Source organism: Camelus dromedarius, chromosome X (genome assembly GCF_036321535.1).
Source record: "Camelus dromedarius isolate mCamDro1 chromosome X, mCamDro1.pat, whole genome shotgun sequence".
Taxonomy (NCBI): Eukaryota; Metazoa; Chordata; class Mammalia; order Artiodactyla; family Camelidae; genus Camelus; species Camelus dromedarius.
The window spans coordinates 94,981,150-94,991,148 of NC_087472.1; positions in this window are offsets into that span (position 1 = coordinate 94,981,150).

Below are 9,999 nucleotides of genomic sequence, written 5' to 3' on the forward strand. Positions count from 1 at the left end.
ATATATATTAACGAGTGTAATATCCTCATCTTGTATCACTCCTTTAATCATTATAAATTTTTTATAGTGAATTTTTTTTCAAGTTATTTCACATTGTTTAAAGTCTCAGTTTAATAACTCTAGCAATGAATCTAATGTACCTTGCCTGGGTAGAATGGAATCAGATTTTGCCCTGGAAGATTAAAAATACCTGTGTAGTTCTTTGAATAGTTTGTTGAATCAGTTAGCTATTGGCACAACTGTGTTGTATTTTTAAAAAGCCCAGATTCAATACATACAGCAAGTATTTCTTTTTCTCGCATGCTTCTGCAAGTTGGCTGATGCTTTCTACTCTTGACTGAGTTTATTTGGGCTTGGATCCAAGCTGAAGTTAGGATCCAAATCGGCTACATATGTCTCTCATCCTCTTTGCTCCATAGGCTACTTGTAGCCTCTTCTTGTGGCAGTGATACAATATACATGCAGAAGAACAAGCTCAAGCCCACAGTCACACAAGTACATTTGAAGTCTCAGTTTGTCATGTCTACTAACACCCCATTGGCAAAAGCAAGTCACATGGCCAAACCCGACATCAGTGGATCATGGATGTATACTCTTCCCATCTAGGTATGGGTGGAGAAGGTTGGGAATGAATATTTACTCAGCAGTAGTCTAATCTACCATCCATACCTTAACCAAAATGCAATCTGCCTTTGAGTTTTTATTATGGATTTCCAGAACATAAACTATTTTTACTTCTTGTTACACAAAGAAAATAGTACAGTAGCTAAAAGCGTTATAAGGTCAGCCAGTCTTTAAGACTTCATTTGTTCATAAATAATGCAAAAACTTGAGTATTTGTGTACACCACAGGCCTGTGTAATCAAAGATCTCTCACATATATACAGAGGTTTTGCTTATACTCAGTTTTCCTGTAATTCTTTGTCAACTTTTAGAAAAGGTGGGGAGGACTCTCTAGATGCTTGAATTTTCATGTTAATCTTTAGAAACAAGAAGTCCTAAAATGTAATCCACTGCCTCAATATGATATTCAAAATCATTGTATTTTTAATTAGAGATTTGTCAGGGAGATGCAAAAATAGAATTCAAACTCCAGATTTGTTGATTAGGCTTAATAAAGTCTTGGGATTTTTGAATAAGCTAAAGATTGGCAATTTTCTTACCAGGGCTATCATTACTTAGAAGCAAACATTTGGTTACCCCAGTTTTATGATGGAAACTGAGTTATCATGATGTTTTCTGTAAGGACCCAATGAAATTTGATTTACTACTTTATATTTTGGAAGCCATTGGAAACCATGAGGCCTCCCTCACTATCACAGCCTTTATTGAGTTGCTTAATTTGACCACTTGCTTATATCTTATCTTTTTAAGTTTCAAAATATGAAAGTTTCTGGAAATCACCTATGTTTTATATCAAAATGTTTCTACATAAAAGAATTACTCTAATTCATTAACCAAAGGAATTCTGAAACCTTATGCAGAAAATAAAAAAAAAAAAAAGAAAGGGAATTCCATCATTCCTAAAGCTCATCATATTGTTATTATACTTAATTTTATTTGTGAAAAGAGAAAAAAGAACTGCTGTTTTTTGTCATAGAAATTGCCTTTGGCAGTCGAATCACTTTATTCTGTATAATGAAAATGATTTTTCTGACAGTAAAGGTACTACTATTGACTGAGCGAGCACATGGAGAACGGAGTTGGCCACCAGAGACACCTCTGGGTTGACACTTAGGAAGAAGACTACATGTCACTGGCCTTCCTCTGAATAGTTAACAAGGAGCTTTCAAATAGCATCCTTTAGAACATCTGTCTCAGGAAACTTCTTGATCTTCCTGATGAAAATATATAAAATAACTATCATGTTTTAGCAAAGCTGGCAATTTCAGCAGCTTATGAAGCCCTGGCTGACTATCTTGAACAGAGGTATGCTTGGCCAAGATGTGTTCTGAGACTCCATGGGAGCTCCACTGTAACTGCTTAGGTCTCCCTTGGGAGAAAATCTATCTGCAGAAGTTTTTTTTTCCTCTTCATTTTTCAGTTTTATTAGGTAGAATTGTTACAGCTTGACTGCGCACATACAATATATTGCATGTAAATGCATTCATGCAATATACTGCACATATTTTTAAAAATTTACATGTATGTACTGTTCATTGTTTCTAAGAATGTTTAGAGCTTTCACTTTTTAAAGTTACATAGTTATCAAAGGAATAAAGCCAACCACAAAATAAGAATTAATTCAAAAAGATACATACACCTTGCTATTAACAGCAACATTATTTATAATTGCCAAGGTATGGAAGCATCCTAGGTGCACATCAATAGATGAATGGATAAAGAAGATGCAGCGTATATATGTGTAATGGAATACAACCCACCCATAAGAAAGAAGGATATTTTGCCATTTGTGGCCCTTCATTCACTTTTTTTTTTTCACTTCAAAAACCAGAATTTTATCTGGCAGAGACATTTCCATTGCATCAAAAAACAGTAAAATACCTAGGAATAAACTTAACCAAGGAGGTTACCTATACTCTGAAAACTGTAAAACATTGATAAAGGAAACTGAAGATGACACAAAGAAATGGAAAGAGTTCTTGTGCTCTTGATTGGAAGAATCAACATTATCAAAATGGCCGTACTACCCAAAGCAATCCACAGATCCAATGCAACCCCTGTCAAAATACTCACAGCATTCTTCCCAGAACTAGAACAAACAATTCCAAAATGTATATGGAACCATAAAAGACCCCAAACTGCCAAAACAATCTTCTGTAGGTCTTTTTTTCCCCCCTCATTCTTTTTTTTGTTTTCTTTTCTTATGGTTTGATGACTAGAGAAGTTCCTCCCTTCTGGCCTGTAGAGTTTCTGCTGAAAAATCAGCTGATAACCTTATGGGAGTTCCCTTGTATGTTATTTGTTGCTTTTCTCTTGTTGATTTTAATATTTTCTCCCTATCCTTAATTTTTGCCAATTTGTTGACTGTGTGCCTTGGTGTGTTCCCCTTTGGGTTGATACTGCGTGGAACTCTGTGCGCTTCCTGGGCTTGGGTGATTGTTTCCTTTCCCAAGTTAGGGAAATTTTCAGTTATTATCTCTCCAAAAATTTTCTCAGGTCCTTTCTCTCTCTCTTCTCTTTCTAGGACTCCTATAATGTGAATATTAGTGCACTTCATGTTGTACCAGAGTTCTCTTAAACTATCCTCATTTCTTTTCATTCTTTTTTCTTTTTTCTGTCCTACAGTAGTGATTTCCACTAATCTTTCTTCTAGCTCATTGATCCATTCTTCTGCCTCATTTAGTCTATTCCTGGTACCTTCTACTGTGTTACTCATTTCAGTGATTTTATTCTTCAACTCCATTTGGGTATTCTTTATATTTTCCAACTCTTTGCTAAAAACTTCACTCTGTACATCTATACGCCTCTTGAGTTCTCTGAACATCTTCACCATCATTACTCTAAACTCTTTCTCAGATAAATTGCCAATCTCCTCATCGCTTATTTCTTCTTCTGGGATTTTATCTTGTGCCTTGGCCTGGGAGATATTCCTCTGCTGCCTCGTTTTGTCTATCTTTCTATTTGTATTTTTAGGTAGCTTAGTTATGTTTCTCAACCTTGGAGAGGTGGCCCTCTGTGGGAGATGTCCTATGTGTCCCAGCAGTACCCTCCTCGCTCTTGTCATCCAAGGGCCAGGGTCCAGCTGGTCCCAGTATAGAGTCTGGCCTGTGTTTGTGGATTCCTTCCGCAGGCTTTGGTATTGTTTTCTTATTTCTGGTATTTGCCTCTGGTAGATAAGGCTGGACTAGAGGCTTATGCAGGTTTCCTGGCAGGAGGAGCGGTGCCTGCCCACTGCTGGGTGAAGCTTGGTCCTAGACCTCTGGTGGGTAGGGCTGTGTCTAGAGGAATTTATGGCTCAGGAAGTCTGCTGATGGGTGGGGCTGTGTTCCCACTCAGTATATTGTTTGGCCTGAGGCTTCCCTACAGGTTGTTGGGTGGGGCTAGATCTTGGTGCTAATGATCCAATCAAGATGTCAGCCTCCAGGAAAGCTCATTTAGATTAACACTCCCAGCTTTTATGTCCCCTGCCTCCCCCAGGAGACCCTCCAAAACCAGCAGGCAGGTCTGGCCCAGGTTCCTATGAAATCACTGCCTCTGCCCTTGGACCTGGCACACGCAAGATTCTGTATGTGCTTCACAAGAGAATGAAGTCTCTGTTTCCCCTAGTCCTGTGGGGCTCCTGGAGCTAAGCCCTACTGGCCTTCAAAACCAGATGTCCTGGGATCTCCTCCTCCCAATGCCAGAATCTCGGGCTCGGAAGCCTGACGTGGGGCTCAGAACTCTCACTCTTGTGGGAAGGCCTCTGCCGCTTAATTATTCTTCAGCTTTTGGGTCACCACCCGGGGAGTATGGGGCCCTATTATATCGCAAGCACGCACTCCTACCGTCCTGCTGTGGTTCCCTCTTTATGTTTCCAGTTGAAGATTTTTCTTGCTAGGTTCCAGTGTTTTTCTTCAATGGTTGTTTAGCAGTCAGTTGTGGTTTCATTGTAGTCTATCTGCGGAAGTCTTGATGTCACTTTAATTTTGCATCAGAGCAGGCCATGAATATCCCTAATTGTTGGAGGAATGAAATACATAAGGAAGAATATCCTGCTTGCCTTATGGCTAAACCCATCATTGTTGTTTCCTTTCCAAGTTGTCAAAGTCATTATATCTCTGTGTTCTATTCTCTTTGTCATAGTTTCTGCTCTCATGAGGAAAAAATGATTTAAAATAATTTATATTTTAAAATGAACTTTCCATGGAGCATACTTCTGAATTCAGCCCTATTCATATTTTTTCAAATTCCTGAGGTTAGTTGGTTGTCAGTCCTCTTTGATCATGTTTTTATGTCTACAGCAGAGCACTTGGGAATAAGTACTTCGTAATTTTAATATGGCCTCCAACTTTGACATAAAAATCACAGTAAAATCATCTTAAAAATTTTTTTCATTTAGTGGGGAATTATGTGATGAAGGCAGGCACACTTATCAAAATTTAACCATTTTCAGTAGAATGCAATCAATTTTTCCTGTTGCATCAAGTTGAGAATCTCATTTGGAAGATACAATTAGAAGCCCAGATTATTAAGAAGCTAACTACTAAGTAAAAGGTTGCTCTTTTTATTTCACTAAATACAGTCTATAATGCTGGGAAGTGTATAAGAGGAGTTTTAAAGAGCCTTTTTCTCTTATATATTTTAGTTGAAAACTAAAACTTTCACTAGTATCTTAAAGGAAAAAATTAGACTTCTTTGAAAGTGAGAGTATTTTTTTCTGCAGTAGATCATATTTTGTCATCCAAAAATAGTTGCCCCTTCACTTAAATAGATATTATTTGACATTCATAACAACAGTACCTTGTTTTTCTCACTTAGTACAGTCATCCCTTGATACTCACTGGGGATTGGTTCTAGGACCCCCATGGATACCAAAATCCTCAGATATTCAAGTCCCTTATATAAAATGGCATACATAGTATTTGCATATAACCTATGCACATCCTATTTTAACTTTAAATCGTCTCTAGATTACTTATAGTATCTAATATAATTTAAGTGCTGTGTACATAGTTGCTGGTATGTTACAAATACAAGTTTTGCTTTTTGGAACTTCCTGGAATTTTTTAAAAATACTTTTTATTTGAGATTGGTTGAAACCATGCATGCAGAACCCACAGATACAGAGAGCTGACTGTATCTTTATGTGATGCTAAAGCATAGTGATTTCAAGCTTATGTCTTCTAAGGTTTTCCAGTTACCAAAGTTTTTCTCTGGCTTTAAATGTTTGCACAACAGTCACATAGTCAGTAGGGTCATAATAATTTGAATTAATGTTCCTAACAGTTCTGTCCAAATGAGCCATATTAATTATGTCACACAGAACAAGACCAGAAAGAAATTACAGCATAACAGGCTCAGGAAAAATAACAACAAGAACAACAAGACTCAGCAACTTCAGTGAAAACATTACAACCTCCTTTGGATAATAGTAATAGCAATAGGTCTCCTTTTGCCTAGTGTATCAAAAATGAACAGCTCTATTTGCTGTTTAAGGCCTTAAATATCCCCACTCCTATGAAATCTCCTACTTGCCAACGTAGTCTCACAGCTCCAAATATTCCTGCCTCCACATCCTGGCAGCGCAGCATGCTTACTGCCACCCCTGCACCCGTTTTCAGATTATTTCTTCTCCATGGCATACTACCTCTCTACTAAGTCAGTGTCAATTTATTTGTTGGTTTCAGATCAAACCTTATGTTGCTTTATAGCCTTCCCTGTCCCTTGTACAATAACTGGAATCTAGTTATAGATCTTTATCCATCCAGTCACCAGATACACCTTGAGCCTTCCAAGCTACCAGGCATTCTGCCTAGTGCTGAAGATATAGAAATGGAATACACCCTTCCACTTCTTCGGTTGCTAATAATCTCTCCATAAAGACAGGTGAGTAAACAAAAAGAAGACTGCTTGGGGAGAGTGCTTTGATGGAGGTATTTACAGAGAGCTGAAGTGGTACATATTAGAAATACCTATCTCATGAGGTGAGAAGAGAGGGACAGATGTTAATTCTAGGGAGACTTTGTCATTGTGAGAACTGAAAAATAAGCCAAACAAGAGAAGATAGGTGAGGTCATTTTGGGAAGAGGGAACAACTTGAGCAAAAATGGTAGTTCCAGCATGGCAGTATCTGGCTGTATTTAAATTCAGGGATTTAATATTTTCCTTGGACCAGATACAAATAACCTATACCAGTCCTTTTGCCTTATTTTCTTGAATCTACTCTTTTTATCTTCCAAACCATGTGAAAACTAAACATGGGCAGTATATAGTTCAGTAATCAAAAGTGAAAATAACTAAGGGATAACCAAGTAACGAAAAAAGAAAAAATCCACAAAATAAAATTATAGACATCAGACTACGTGTACTGTAATAAAAGTAATTGGACTAAAGTCTTCTAAATGGATAAAAAGCAAAACTCAGAATATTTTTAGTTTAATGAGACAAACTGAAACAAATGATATAATTAAGGAAATGTTGTAAGTTAAATTGTTCCAATTCAGTTGATTCCTTCTTTAGATAAGCCCTGAAATCCAGTAATGGGTCCAGAGGAGCCTGAATATAATCTTTTTTTTTTCATTAAATATTTTTGAGTTCTTAGCATGTGATAGGTACCACACCAGACATTGGTGGTTGTATTAGTTATGTATTGCTGCATAACAAATCACCACAAAGTTAGCTTAAAACAACCCTTATTTATTATCTCATAGTTTCCATGGATCTGGAGTTTTGGGCACAGATTAGCTGGATCCTCTGCTCAGTGTTTCACAAAGCGGCAGTCAAGATTGTTTTCCGTTCTGGAACCTAGAATCCTCTTCTAAGCCCATGTAGTTGGGGGACGGAGGACCTCATTTTCTGGCTGGCTGTCACCTAGGGGCTACAGTTATCTCCTAGAGGCTGCCTTTGCAGGCCTTCTCACCAGCCTTCTCACAACATTGAAGCTTATTTCTTCAAGGCCAGCAGGAGAATCCATCATTCCCATCTGCAGAGATACAGTCTTATATAGCATAGCTCTGTCACAAAAGGGCCTATCCCATCACCTTTGCCACATAGTATTGGTTAGATTCAAATCATAAGTTCCACTCACACTTAAGAGGAAGGCATTATACAAGAGCATGATCCATTGAGGGTAACCTTAGAGTGTGTCTGCCACAGTGGGCAAGACAAATCCAGATTTGGGGGGTCCAGTACTTATTAAACTTGGGAGCCCTCTCGAGGAAATTGAAAATAGTATAGATTTATGAATGTAAGTCAAGCAAGTACCTCTGAAGCTTACATGTCACTAGTGTTATGGTCACTCTATCTACACTTGAGATACAATAGCTTCATAGATCTTATATTCCAAAGAAAGCTATACAGATTAAACAAATGAACAAATAAATGGAATATATTGAAAAATTATACATAAAAATATATATTATGGGGAAAAGTGAATGCTGTGAGAATAACGAGGGGGTGGCAACACTGAATCAGAGAAAGCCTCTCTGTAAGTATCTGCTATTGAAGTCAAGTCCTGAGGACAAGAAAGAGTTGGGTAATAGACTTCCAGGTACAGGAAAAAACAAGTGTAAACTTCCTGAAGCTGGAAGGGGCATGTGGTATTCAAGAAATGGAATAACCCATGTGTCTTCCATTTTGTTTAAAATATAAATAAAATCAGTTCTTGAAGCTTTCTAGGTAAGAGGTGTGAGAACCTGTCTTTTTCTTAAGATTTGTGAAAACTGTTCTGGGCTGCACACAAGCATGGCCGTTCAACTAGATACATCTATTTCCTGATTTGATTATGAATAAAATTTAGTATATAAGCAAGATCCCAGAAATATAATAGGCATTGATGCCTACAATATATTGTCCACATTTAACCTTTTAATCACTAATGGTTATTTTTGGAGTGGGATCTGGTTACTCTAAAACCTAAATTATTCAAATAATAGCTACATAGCTTCTCCTGGGCTTTCTCCACAGTCATATCAAAGAGGATAAAAAATATAAAGATTCAGCTCTTTGCTCACTTTGAAGTATGTTTTTAATTTTCCTTTTGATTCTTTTAGTCTTACTAGTGATTCATAAGCTAAGAAGTAAATCGATAACTCTTCAAGGAAGACTGAGTTTATGGGAAAATCTCTGCTCAAAAAAATAATTTGTTCATTCAGGCGAAAGTGTTCTTTTCTGCCAACACCAAATTTTCAAGAAAGATTCTCTGTTAAAACGATGCCTAACAGAAAACACTTCATAACTCACTTCCTCTGTACTATAAATCTATTGTAATCTTCTTTATGATGAAACCTGGGAGTTTCCGAAGGTCCCTGGCTCCTCAAAAGAGCACTATAGCACCAGTAAAGTGTTATATATCCACTCAGAGCTTCACAGCAGAAAACTGGGAAAGTGAGAAGTCAGAAGCCCAGCTTTACCTCAGAAAAACTCTGTACTATATTAAATAAGTTATCAAGAACTTGGGAGCAGCAGAATTGCTTTGGTGCTCTACTGAAAAGGAATTTTCAAAAGTTCCAGTGCCTGGATGATTCAGAAGATTTGCCATGGAAATAGACCTTTGCAATTGAATGTTTATCTATTAGGACTGCTATGCTTTTTGCCAAGTCTATGTTCTTTTGTCGATTTCTTTTGGTGGAGCACCATGAGACTTGTCAAAAGTAAGAACAACAGATATTTATTGGAGCAGATTTGAAGGTATATGGCCATGCTAATGACATTATAATGAGCTGGAGATTATGTTTCTCACTTAGAGGATGACTAAGGCAGATACAATGGGGCACAGATAGACATAGCTCCCATGATGTAATGACACTGGTCTTTATCCTACAACTACTTGAGATCTATCAAATCCTTAGTGTTTATACTATGGTTGATTAATCACTTTCCTTTTGCCATGACTCCTCACTCTGAGAAGACAACATACTGCATAATTTGAGACTCTCCTCTTACAAGGAATCAAAGTTTTAGAATTTCAGAGCCAGAAAGTACTTGTGGGACCCTTGAGGTGTCAGGACATTAATGGGGAGAATATGGCCATGGAATCAAGAAACTTGGGTCTAGGTGCTGGCTGGGCAGCTCACCAGCAATATGTTGGTCAAGTCAATTACATTTACAGAGTAAGAGTCTTGATTTTATCATCTGTAAAATAAGGATATCGATACCTGTTATAGGAAATACAAATTTTAAAAAGTAAAAACATTGCTTCTTTATGTATATATTTCGTTTGGATGTGCATCTACACACATGCATACACTTAAGTGTGCTTGTGTGTTTGCCCTTATAAAGCAGACAAGGATTGTTCTGAAATTTGGAGGAAGATATTTAAGTCTGCAAGGAGCCTTGCTGGAAGCATTATATATCAAATTGCAGGTGGAAGCAATCATGTGGCGATCTAATACTAGT